We start from the raw sequence: 13,045 nt of genomic DNA, 5'->3' as shown, positions 1-13,045 counted from the left end.
AAATTGAAAATGAAAAAAAAATCCAAAAAAAAAAGTTTGCATTTTCCCTGTCATTTTTTCTAAAAAAAAAAAGAAAATAAAAAATCAAAATAAAAATAAAAGAAAATCCAAAAGATTTTTACATGTTTCATCATTTTTTTCAAAACAAAAGACAAAAATATTTTTTTCTCTAAATTAGTTGTTATTTTTATTTCTCGCCCGTATCCAATCTGCCCGAACTACGCATACCTGATTCTCGTCTTTCGGGGCGTGATACTTAGGCAACCCACATAGGGTCCGGTCTTGCTAGTAAATCTTAGGTTCTTGACTTTGCGGGGTCTTAGCCAAAATTTTGCACTTCTAGCCATCTTTTGGCCAAATAAGTCATTTTGCAAAAATAACCTCAATCATGTCTTGCATGTGCCTAACAAGGAGTGTTATTATGTCACATAGTGTTGGTTAAAGTTTTCTCATACAGGTGTGGGTCTATTTAGCGGAGTTTGAGCATGACAGACACCCCGGGACCATCCAGTCAGGATCGCTCATTCAGGAGTTGTTTAAGGAGATTTTTTTTTGTTGAGTCTGTTTTTATTTTATGTCATATTTTACCTTCTAGTTTTGTACAGTAATGTCGAGTCTTTTGTTATGGTATTGCTTATTTTGTATTTGAAAAAAAAAGTATAATAAATCAAAAACCCCAAAAAAAAAAGATTTTGCGTTTTTATATTTCTGTTAGATATTTTCTTTAAAATACATACTCTAGAAGTTCAAAAATCTTTTGTGGTTTTTCATTTAGGAAATTAATATCTAGAACTCAAAATAAAAATTGCCTTTATATTTCCTTTCGTATATTAGGACTAAAAATTCAAAAAAAAAAAGAGAATTTTTGTTTTATAGTACCTCTTTAAAGGCTTTTCTAAGATATTAATTCAAAAAAATCCAAAAAAGATTTTTCTTTTGAGGTTCTTCTTTGCGAAATTAATGAAAAATGAATAAGAAAAAAAACTCTTTTATTTTTACTAAAAATCTAGGACATTGTACATAGAAGAAAAAGAAAACAACATACTTTATCTTTGGTTTATTTTTAGAGTTTCTCCCTTAGGTAATCAAATCGAAATTAAAAAAATATTTTTTTTATCTTTTTTATTTCTTGGTTCGAAATCTTTCTTGCTCGTATAAGATTGAGTTTAGAATAGGATATAGAACATTAAGTCTAGAAAATTCAACAAAAAAAATTTGCTTCTTTTATTTCTCTTTTCTCATCAGAGTAGTTATTAAGGTAAAAAAAGGAAAAGAAAAGAAAAGAAATGAGAACGTTAGTTTGTTTACTTTATTTTCGATCTTCCCGAACTACGAAAAGATCTGATTCATGCGGCGTCATGATATATAGGCAACATACATAGGGTTCGATCGAATTATTTTTTTCATTATTGAAAGAAAAAGGAAAAAAAGAAAAAAAAGAGAAAAAAGGAAAAAAGAGAGAAGGAAACAAAAAAAAAGAGGGTGAAATTAGGGAATGTGAGAAATGAGAGGAAAAAAAAGAGTGATAATTAAAAAAAAGAGGAAGGAAAATGAGCAAGCAAGTGCTAGAAAAGCAAAGAAAAGAGAGGATTGAGATGAACAAATTGGGATGATGCCAACTGACCTTCGTACCCTCGAAGTCATTTTAGAACCGATAACTGTGGCTAGATGCATTGAACATAAAGTGAGATTATCTTATGTTAAATGCCCCAACGCTAACGTGATGCCCTCATTTTGTTATATTCATAGCAGAAGGGTGGTTGGTTTGTGGTTTTTAAAGTGGTAACTCCTCTCTACAACACAAAGTCAAAAAGGCAATGGCGGACAACAACAATATTGAGTTGGTTGATACCGGTGCTCGAAAGCAGTTGGTTGAATAGGATACTGGGTTGGCTGATGAGGTAAGGATGTTAAGACAGCACATGACGGACATGTATCAGGCTTGGATAACTGGGAAGGTACCACCCCCGCCACCACCTAGCTTCCTAGATGCTACCCTTACCAGATTTTCCCGCTTATTACAGCTTTTCCAACCACCCTAGTAGCTCCACCACTCGTCCTCCAATTATATTTCCCCAAAATTGTCCTCCTGTCACATCCACTATCCCCGACAATGAATACCCACTCAAAGCTCATATGTCCAATATTACCCCTCAAAGGTTGCCCACAAGGTTCCCAACTCATGCAAGCAGAGCCCTCGGAATGAGCCTCATGCTGAATATGAAAAGTTCAAAGGAAAAGAAGGGCGAAATGAGCTATTCAGAAAGCTGAAAGGGTCTAAAACGCAAAAGCTTAATCTATATGGTGGACGTGGAGATCCAGTAGCCCATCTGAGAGGTTACTACAGTGAAATGAGAAGTGTTGGCAGGAAAGATAATTTGTTGATAGAGTATTTCAGTGAGAGCTTGACTGGGGCGGCCTTGCAATGGTATACTCTTCAAGATGTCAATAAGTGGCATACATGGGATGACATTGCTCAAGATTTTGTTCGAAACTTTCAGTACAATCTAGACATTATCCCATACCACTCCTCCCTATCTAAAATAGAAAAGAAGTCAGAGGAAAGCTTTAGGGAGATTGGGCTCAGATGGAGGGAGCAAGCTGCTCAAGTCAGCCCCCCGATTGGTGAAGAAGAAATGGTTGAGCTTTTCCTAAAAGCTCAGGGGGCCACCTACTTCAGTCATTTGATTCCGACCTTGGGTAAACCTTTCAACGATGTGGTAAAAATGGGGGAGATGGTAGAATAGGGAATCAAGTCAGGCAAAATCACGAGTTATTCGGCATTGAAAGATACTACGGAAGACATTCAGAACATCCCAGTAAGTTTGGGTGGAAGAAAGAGAAATAGAAAAGATGATCCACTAGGCATTCCTGCTCAACGCTTTCAGCCTCGACATCAACCCCATGGATCTCCTTGTGCACCAGATGATCCTCCCCAATGCTACTTCTCTCCACGTAATCCCCAAAGTCATACATCACTTTCCCATTACCCTATCCACAATGTACCACCATATTCTCCACACCCACGAGGCCCGCGATGGCCCGTACCACTTTCCCAAATGTCTTACTCGCCTCCTCAAGCATATCAGCCACCTGCCCGCAAAAGGTTCCAACCGAGGCCAGAATACAAACTGAAAAGACTGCTGAAAAAGAAAAGGCTTTCACCCCTATTGGAGAATCATATGTCAGTTTGTTCCAAAGGTTGAGGCAATTGGACATGTTGAAGACGATTCAGATAAAAATGCCAAACCCTCTGCCAAAGAAGTTTGATTTTTCTCAAATGTGTGCATATTTCTCCGATGCCCCGGGTCACAGTACAGAAAAGTGTTGGCACTTGAAAAATGCAATCCAGAAGATTATTGATGCAGGTGACATTGTCGTGCAAAATCCAGATGCAGTAGACACTAGCCAAAGTCCATCGCCTGTTCATAATGAGACGCATATGGTGGGCATGATTTGTTTTGAAAAGGAATATGAGAATTCTTCTGAGATCCTCAGAGGTCCACGTGCTGCGAAGCTTTCAGCGCTATCAGAGTTTGATCTTAAGAGCGAGCTGGCAAAAGGGACCCAAACGCAATTTGCTAAAGTCAATGTGATGGAGACTTGTGAAGGTCCTAGTAATGTTGATGCGAAACTCAGTGGCTAAGATGTCGTGTTTGGTAATTGGAAAGACGTTCCATTCTTGGATTGGCCCGGGGAGGAGTTGTGGTGGTTTATTTTGTTTTCATTTTTGTTGTCCGGGTTACTTTCAGGGTTGTAATCCGGATATTGTCTTGTGACTCAAACTCTTCTATCTTTTTATTTTGCCTAGTTTTGTTTAGTCATAGTAGCTCGTTTAGTGTTGTCTGGTTTTGTTCCAAGGTTGTACCCTAGTTTATTCTGCTGGTCTTGTTGTCCAAACCCTTTTCACCGTCTGTCTAATGCAATTTCCTATTTTCTGTTATTTCTAGCCATTTTTTGTTTAGTTCTCTTCTCCTTTTATAGTTTTTCTTCTCATGCTGGATCTAATGACACGACATGCACGCATAATTGTAGGCATGGTTCTAAAGTTAGTTTAATCATGAAGCAATGAAACATTGAAGATGATAGGGACATTTGAGGGAAATAAGTACAGATTTGGACATTTTAAGATCATTTGAAGCCTGAACCATGTGAAACTGGGGCAAATAATTTGGGAAGTTAATAGGGTGACAAGAATTCATTAAAGGAGAGTGCATCCTAGACAGTTTGAAGCAAGCAACTTTGAGTTCAAGTGCATCTCAAGTTAAAAGATAAAGTCAAGAAAGTTGTCTCCGAATTGACGGAGGATATCCATTGTGAAGAGGGAATCACCTAACAAGGGTTCTGTACTTGACAAGGCACTAAAAAATGGAAAAGATATCACTGATATCAATGTCAAAGTTGTAAAAGAAATGTTGTGCGCGCTATTCCTTTTCCATTTCAAGTTGCATGTGTTGTACTTGGCATTTTCAGGGATTAGGAGGCCCTCTTTCAGCTACCGAAACACTTATACCATTCGATACCCTTTTTGAGCATGTACTAATTTCTTTGACTTTCCCTCTTTAGGAATCAAGTTAGAATCATACAAAAAAAGAAAAAAAAGTTCATGTCCCCATAGGTTTATTTTAGAAGTTCATTCCAAAAGGAAGATTCAAAAAAAGAGCAAAATAGAGATAAAAAAAGAAAAAAAAAAGAAAAAAAGGGAAAAAGAAAAAAAAAGAAAAAAGGAAAAAAGAAAAGGAAAATAGTAACAAAAGTAGTCTTGTGAACTACGTTCGACCTGATTCTTGTCACCACAAGATACGTAGGCAGCCTCACGGTTCGGTCGCACCAAATAAAATATTTCATGATCCCACGAAGTCGAGAGTGGGCAGAAATTCCATCCCAAAAAGAAAAGAATCAAATTCCCTTGCTTTAGAAATTGGGGCAAAGTTTTTAGAATGGATTCCAAAAGTTATAAATAAATAACCTCATTGTCATAGTTACTTTGAGCCTTTATGATATCCTTTCTTTCTAATCCTGTCCAAAAGCCACATTACATTCCAAAAAAGACCTCCCAGATAATTGTTGAGAGTGCTGAGTTTAGGTATGCCAATGGTATATGATGTTTTACTATGGGTAATGCCTTGTTATCTGCAGAATCGGAGGAAATAAGAAGAAAAGAACAAAATGAGAGAGTCTTATTGGTGAAAACCTTCACAGGCACCATAAGGCGATGGTGAGTCGAGAGAAATAACAAAATGAGAGAGGCTTGATAGTGAAAACCCTTCGGGCACTACAAGTCGAATAAAGATCGGGAATCGGATTGGATAATCGGAGCATTGAAGCCCAGTTTCACGGCAAAAAGGCACAACAAGAGTTGAACATCAGACTTACTTGACAGAATAGGCCACAGGTGCATGTCATGGTCATTAGAGTTGGGATCCACATCTGATAGGTTTCTACTTGTAATTTCTTATTAGGAATCATCCCTTTCCATTGTCCTTTACTCTGTTCCTTTTGTCTTGTTTACTTCCTCTGCCTGAGTATGTTTGGTCAAAACAAGTGAGAAATGACTACAAAATTTGTCACTAGCTTTCCAATTGCACAAAACGGGATCTGGCTAGCACATCAAATTGTCATAAGTCAGGAAAGAATAGCAAGCACACTAAGTTGGTAGCAATCAACGTGCTTTGAGATTCATGTGAAATACAAAGGATCGGTACATATCAATTCATGAACAATGCAATAGATAGAGGGTGTTGGGTTGGAACAGATCAAAGGTATTTTCTGTGATAAGATTGACAAAGAAAGTGGTTAACCAGTGACAAGCAAGGTCTTCCAAGCGAAAATGAAAGATCATGGCAAGTGAAGGAGCAATAGACCTCAAGGCCAAGGCTAGTGTTTTAAGTCAGGAAAGAACAGCATGCGCACTGAGTGGATCGCAATTGATGTGCTTTGGGATTCATGTGAAACAAAAAGGTTCAGTACATGTCAATGTAAGAGCATAATGCAACAGATGAATGGTATTGAGTTTAAACGGATCATAGGTATTTTTCGTGATAAGGGTGACAGAGAAAGTAGTTAGTCAATAAACAAGCAAGGTCTTTTGAGTGGAAATCAAAGTTATCATGGCAAGTGAAAGAGCAATCGCCCTCAAAGTCAAGGCCACAAACCAACCACCATATTTATAAACTCACAAGTTCTCTTTGTTTGAAACAGGGACGAAAATTATGTCCAAATCAAAGCTTGGAAGTTTGAATTTTTTCAAGTGTCGTGCCCAATTTTGTCAACACAAAGGCGGTTTGAGAAGGGGAAAGAAAAATTTGTTCGATCTACAGGAACCCTTCATGAGGAAAAGCGTGGTTCAGGGGAAAGGAATTTTGTGCGGTCTACAGAGATCCTCCAGGAAGAGAACGCTGCTCAGCTAAGTTCGTTCTCGGCTTTTCAGGACCCTCCTGGATAATGGGACTTAATTTAAAATTTTTAGGACCCTCCTGGATAATGGGATTTAATTTAAAATTTTCAAGACCCTCCTGGATAATATGATTTAATTTAATGTTCTCAAGACCTAGATAATGGGATTTAGTTTTAAGTTTTTACGACCTCAATAGACAATAAAATCGTAAGTTTTACCTTTAGGAAATAGAATTTAGCTTTGAAGTTGTCACTCTTGAGATGAGATTTAATTTTTAATTTTCAGGACCCTCCTGGATAATGGGATTTAGCTTTTAAATTCTTAAAGCTTTTGGGTACTATGATTCGATTAACACTCATAGATGTTCCCAATATCAAACTGAGGCAGAATTTTTTGTTTTGTTTTGTTTGTTTTATTGTAATCAGGTTCACAAGCAGCAGTTTCAGAGGGGTCAGTTCAAGTGTTGGAAATCAGGAGCCCACCTGGAGAACAAAGGGAAGTCGTTCAAGTTTCAAGGGAAGCAATTCAAGTTTCAAGGAAAAGCAATGCAAGTGTTCAGCAATCAGGAGCCCACCTGGAGAACAACGGGAAAGCAGCAAGGTTCAAAAGAGTTTAGCAATTAGGAGTCCACCTGAAGAACAAAGGGAAGCAGTTCAAGTTTCGAGGAAAAGCAACGCAAGTATTGGTAATCAGGAGCCCACCTGGAGAACGAAAGCAATGTTCAAAGGAAAACGACAATCATGAGCCCACCTGAAGAACGAAGGGAAGTAGCAATGTTCAAAGGAAAACAGCAATCAGGAGTCCACCTGGAGAACGAAGGGAAACAGTGAGGTTCAAAGGAGTTCAGCAATCAGGAGCACACCTGAAGAACAAAGGAAAGCAGTTCAAGTTTTGAGGAAAAGCAGCGCAAGTGTTGGTAATCAGGAGCCCACCTGGAGAACAAAGGGAAGCAGCAATGTTCAAAGGAAGATAGCAATCCGGAGCCCGCTTGGAGAACAAAGGGAAGCAGCAAGGTTCAAAGGAAGTTCAACAATCAAGAGCCCGCCTAAAGAACAAAGGGAGAACAAGACAAGTTTCGGAGGAAAGGAAAATAATTCAAATGCTTGAAATCAGGAGTCCACCTAGAGAACAAAGGGAAGGAAACAGTGGTCAAAGGAAGACGGTTCAAGTTCAGCAATCAGGCGCCTACCTGGAGAATAAGAGAATTCACTTCAAGAAGCTCGCGGAAAGAATGCGAGTTAACAGTCCGAGGTTATCAACAGAAGTTAGTCACGATAAAGAAAAAAAGAGAAAGGCAAGAAGTTAATCCAAATGCAGAAGCTTATGAAAGATGTGGGTTGCTCAAGACATGGCCGAGGTCACAAACACTGCATGCCTGGTCTTGATCTAAAAAGCTGAAGAAGGATGAACTAGCACCTGCAACTAGCAAGCGTCAAGGTTCAAATCTAAAGTCTACATGAAGAACCACTCAAGACTCAAGATCAAGCTTCAGAAGACTTATAGATAGGAATCTTGTAACTCGTAGTTGATAGGCTTAGCTAGTCTTTTTCATGTTTTGATTTTTGATGTAACACCAGGACCGCGGACCGGAACCTCGGCGAAACGGCACCTCGACTGGCTCTCCACCTCAGCATACTTCATCATCTCACTCACTTCTGAACTACACGTGGCTTGATTCCTTTATAGCCAAGGATATATACAAGGGCGCAGTCACATTCCCCTTTCTCTTAGTTTTAGTCTCTCCAAATAAGGGTCGGGTCAAAAAACCCATCTAGTTGTTCTTTGTCTAAAAATACTTCGTGTTTCCAATCAAAGAGGGGTAGCTGTAGACATGTGATTTTTGTCCCTCCCCAAGATTTTTTATATTTTAGCATGTAAATATTTAGTTTAGACCTTATATCTTTATTTCAACTAATTTTGACTCTTTATTTTATTTCATCTAAAAAAACGAAACTACAAAAATATTTTCCCTTATTCAAGCTAGTTGATATTTTGTCTAGTTAGTTTTAATTTTGTAAAAATACAAAAATAGTCTTGGCATTTTATTTTCCGATAAAGATAAGAAGAAAAGTTCAAAATATATTTTACATTTTAGTATATATTGAGTAGTATTTAAATTTCATTAATATGGCAATTATATGTCTTCTCTAAATATTTTTATTATCTTAAATATACTAGTATCTTCATAAAGTTATTTTTAATTCATTTTTAAAATTAAAGGAAAAGAAAAATAAAAAAAGGATTTTGATTTAGTCTTCCTACCCCAAAGCTAATTAGCCCAAATTCATGACCTAAATCCCTTCAAGCCCAAAACATTGAGCTCATACCCCATTACCCATTTGACCTAACCTAATTCCTACCCCTATAAAAATCTCTAACTCCTAAAATCAAAAAGGGGCCGAGACTAAGAGCAAAAAGCTGCGCATCAGCTAGAGAAGGAGGAGCTGCTGCCTTCTCTTCTTCTTCATGGATCTCACTGAAATAAACTGTACCGGAGGCTCCATTAACACTCCAAACTTCACCTCGTCTTCCTTAAAAAATATAGCTTGAAGTTACTACAATACCAGCCCCAAAATCCCCATAAAACTCCATTTATACCAGCACCAAAATTCTCATAAAATTCCATTAAAATGCAGCAGCAGTAGCTACTTAAGGAGCACATAAATTGTCCCTTTCACAACCTTCTTCCTCCACTTTAAACCTACCTGAAACCTCACTTAAACTACCTTAAAAATAGCTATAAAAACAGCCACTAAGCCATCTGAAAACATGCACCGAATGACTGCCAAAACACCTCTTCGAACTTCTCATACAAGCACGTGAAAGGTCCTCAAAGCAGCAAAGCTTTAAGTCAAAGTTTTCGGTCTATCGAGATCTGTTCGTGAATCCCTTTCACTGCTCGTTCTTAGTTTCTTCAGTCGAAATTGAGGATCTATCGAGGTCGAGTTTCCGGCGAGTCAAGTTGTAATCTTGTTGTTTTGACAACGAGTCGATGTTGAAAGTCACGTAACTCAATACCAAAGGAAATGGCCTTAAGCTCAATTGAAGGTTCAGTTCTTTTGTTTTTTTTATTCAATAATAAATATCATGCTTAATCTATTTCTCTAGAATATTTAAATAAATTTGGAAAATCCACTTTGTTTGAAACTTAGCTCTGGATGTTTTATTTGGATAAATTGATCTTATGGTCTCTAATGATATAGGCTATGTGATAGTTCATTTTCCTTTATTTTGCATGATTACTGTTTGATGAAATGCTTTATTAATCATGGTAGTTATTTGTTCTCTTATTTAAATGGAATCGTTGCTGCTTAAACTATTTTTGACAATTTGTTTATCTCGAATTTTGTTTGATACGCAAGGAGTTAAGTTCAGAAAATGTATCCGATATTTATTAAAATAAGAATAAAAAATATTAGTAGAACTTAGCCGTAATTTTGAGTGGCAATTGTGATCAAGTCACTTTAAAAATTCTTAATGCTACTCCTTAGACTAGAGTACATCATTTCTTTCACAATAATTCAATAATTCATGGCGTTGCAACAATCTCAAAGATTAAGAAAATAATTCAAAAGTGCGTAGTTGCTTTAGGCGCGTTATTTAAATTAATTTCCTTAAACTCGGGTGTGCATTTCATGTGACCCAACTCCAATTCTCAACAACGTTAAGTAAAATGTGTCATGACCCGCGGGTGCATTTCATGTGGCGTGGTTCAAGATATGTTTTAGACAACGTTGAAACTTCCTAAAATTAAATAAAAGCGTTTTGAAAGTTAAAAATGCACATAGGTTTAAAATGTATTAAAATCATATAATAGGCCAATAATAATAGTTGAGCGACCGTGCTAGAACTACGGAACCCGGGAATGCCTAACACCTTCTCCTGGGTTAACATAATTCCTTACCCGGATTTCTGTGTTCGTGGACTGTAAATAGAGTCAATCTTTCCTCGATTCGGGATTTAAACCGGTGACTTGGGACACCATAAATTATCCCAAGTGGCGACTCTGAATAAATAAATAAATCCTATTTCGATTGTCACTTAAATTGGAAAAAAACTCCCTTATACTCCCTTCCGGGGGTAGGAAAACGGAGGTGTGACAATAACCAACCTTGGACCCCTCTTTACCAAATTCCTTTTTATTTAAACCTTTTTTTACAACTTGTCCAAATCTTTACTACTTGAGTTACCCCAACGTTCTTTGCTTGCGACCTATTTGATTCAATTGTTTGCTTGTAATGGACTAATTTGTGAAAATAAGTTCGGCCGAGACCCACAGTTGTGGACCAAGAGGGGTGCCTAACACCTTCCCGTCGAGGTTACTTTGAGCTCTTACCCTAATTTCTGGTAATGCAAACCAACCCAAGAGTTAATCGCTCTAGGTGCCCTAACGCACCATAATCCATTAGGTGGCGACTCTTCAAATACTCAATTCCCAAAAGGAGATGAGTCATTACACCCCGTGAATGTCGAAACCCGGACTTCCCCGTCAAAAGAGGAAAAAAGGGGGTGCGACAGCATGACGACTCTGCTGGGGATACCTTTAGGCTCTTACCATAACGAACTTATCTTTTACAAATTAGTCCAAGCATGTTTTTCCCATACCCTTCTCCCTTCTTTGAATTTAACTGTCTATTTTTCAAGCATTTATGATTACTTTATTGCCCTGAAACTAACTTGTCTCTTTATTTCCTTTTTCCTGTAACTGTCTTTCAATTATTTAAATACTGTGTTTATTTTTCCTATGTGAAAATTCTTGACTACATGTTATTAATTGCTACATAAATCGTGCTCCGCATTGTATTCCACTCGTGCGTCTCAAATCTTATAGCAATGCTTTAATGGGTGGTTAAGCTCTTCCTATTTACTACCCTTAAATTTGGAAAGGCTTATTTGCAGTAAAACCAGTTGATCAGCGGTGCAGTCGACAGTTCTGTGCCTTCCCCCTTAAGTTGTTTGCTTGAGGGTACCAGTCTAAAACCCCATAGAAACCTTACTCTGGTTAAATTTGTGCATGCATCATGGTCAAACCTATTTGGATCAGTTATGTTGTCCTCATAATGATCCTTTAAGATAAGCCTTATCCAAAGTCCATCGAGTTTTTCATAATCCCAACGGACACAACCACGTTTTGTGCATTAATTTGGAGAACTAAATGTTGATATGTTGATCATTTAAATGTATAAATAGTCGAGTCTGGTGGGGTATGGTCTTAACCCTTTTGTTTTGCAGAAAATGAAGAACGAGGTCCCCAGCTTCAGTATGGTTAGCACACTCTCACTCTTGCTAGACTGGTGGAGGAGTCTTCCGTCAAATAACCAAATCAACGAATGGAAAGAGAGGGCCGCCAAATCCAATGAAAAGCTGGAATATTTGGAATACAGCCTGTTGGAATTGGATGGAAAGGTGAGGAAGAGAGTCACTGATTACTAGAACGCTGAGGGAAGTGAAGGAGAACATTTGGCAAAGGCATTTTTACCGGTGAACCTATGCGAATTGGAGGATTTGATCAACGAGAGCATTCAACCTGAGGAAGGTCCTTCTGGGACCAAATAGATTAGATTTACCTGATTTCCCTAAAATGTAATAAGGCCAAGTGCCAGTAGCGACTTATTTTATTATTATGTTAGTGTCATTTTTGGATTCATCTACTTTTATATTTTGAAATGAATCATTTATTGGCATTTGAAATTCTCCAAATTTATTTGTCGTTAGGCTTACCTCAGGCAAAATGAGGCTCCCAAATTAGGATACGAGTTTACATTTTGCAATATGTGTTTAAATATTGCAAACATTTCAGAATTTTCACTAACTTGTTTCCTTTTTGTTTTTGCTTATCTTTATTATTATTACATCCTCTTAGGTTGGTTCGCTCATACTGGCCTCATCAGCATATCATACCAGATCTAGAGGCCCTCCATCTCCTCCTTCTCCAAGCAACACAAAAGGTAGAGGAAAATCAAAGATGGACGACTTAAGTGGAATCCGAAAGGAAAACGTTGAGAACGCAGAGACTTTCGACAGTCGCAGTACTCCGGCCTCGAATGACCTGGTTCTAAGACTGGAACAAAAGATATTATAATTACAAGGAGAACTCGAGCAGGTCTGCAATTTGACAAACTTGTCGCTCACCCTCAATGTCCCTGATATCCACCAACAAAACATAAAGAACCCAACACCTCCTCAGAACACACAAAACCAACAACCAGAAAATCCTACCGCACCAAATCAATACGCAAATCCACCCCAAAATATCAATCCATTGCCAATACCAACTCCACCACAACATCATCATCAACCAATTCCGTACCTACCAACTACTACTTACCACACTCCCCAAAATACACCACCACTCATTCCCAATCCACAAAACTCCACCAATGACCATCACTATACCCAAGCTCCTAGCACCCATCAGAGCAACCCCATATACATAAAACTATACCACATTCTACCCAACCAATCTCTTGTGCACCGGAGCCCTCCGAGAAGGACCTGCTCATTAAGTACATGGCCGAAGAAGTCAAAAAGTTAACAAGCCGAGTTCAAGGTGTTGAAGGCGATAGAGGAATAGAAGGTTTGTACTATGAAGATCTGTGCATACAGCCAGATGTGGAATTTCCAGAGGGGTACAAACCTCCCAAGTTC

At 38.1% G+C, this 13,045-nt stretch overlaps 1 long non-coding RNA gene across 1 annotated transcript; it reads left to right on the top strand.

The window, feature by feature from the left end:
- Nucleotides 1-8,779: 8,779 nt before the first annotated feature.
- LOC142170587 (uncharacterized) lies at nt 8,780-12,042 on the top strand. Its single transcript, XR_012699849.1, has 2 exons — nt 8,780-9,445; nt 11,630-12,042. It is a non-coding gene; the product is annotated as an uncharacterized LOC142170587 (long non-coding RNA).
- The last annotated feature ends 1,003 nt before the right edge of the window (nt 12,043-13,045 follow it).

The sequence above is a fragment of the Nicotiana tabacum genome, chromosome 16 (assembly GCF_000715075.1).
Source record: "Nicotiana tabacum cultivar K326 chromosome 16, ASM71507v2, whole genome shotgun sequence".
In the NCBI taxonomy this organism is placed as follows: Eukaryota; Viridiplantae; Streptophyta; class Magnoliopsida; order Solanales; family Solanaceae; genus Nicotiana; species Nicotiana tabacum.
This window is presented reverse-complemented; position numbering and strand designations above follow the sequence as displayed.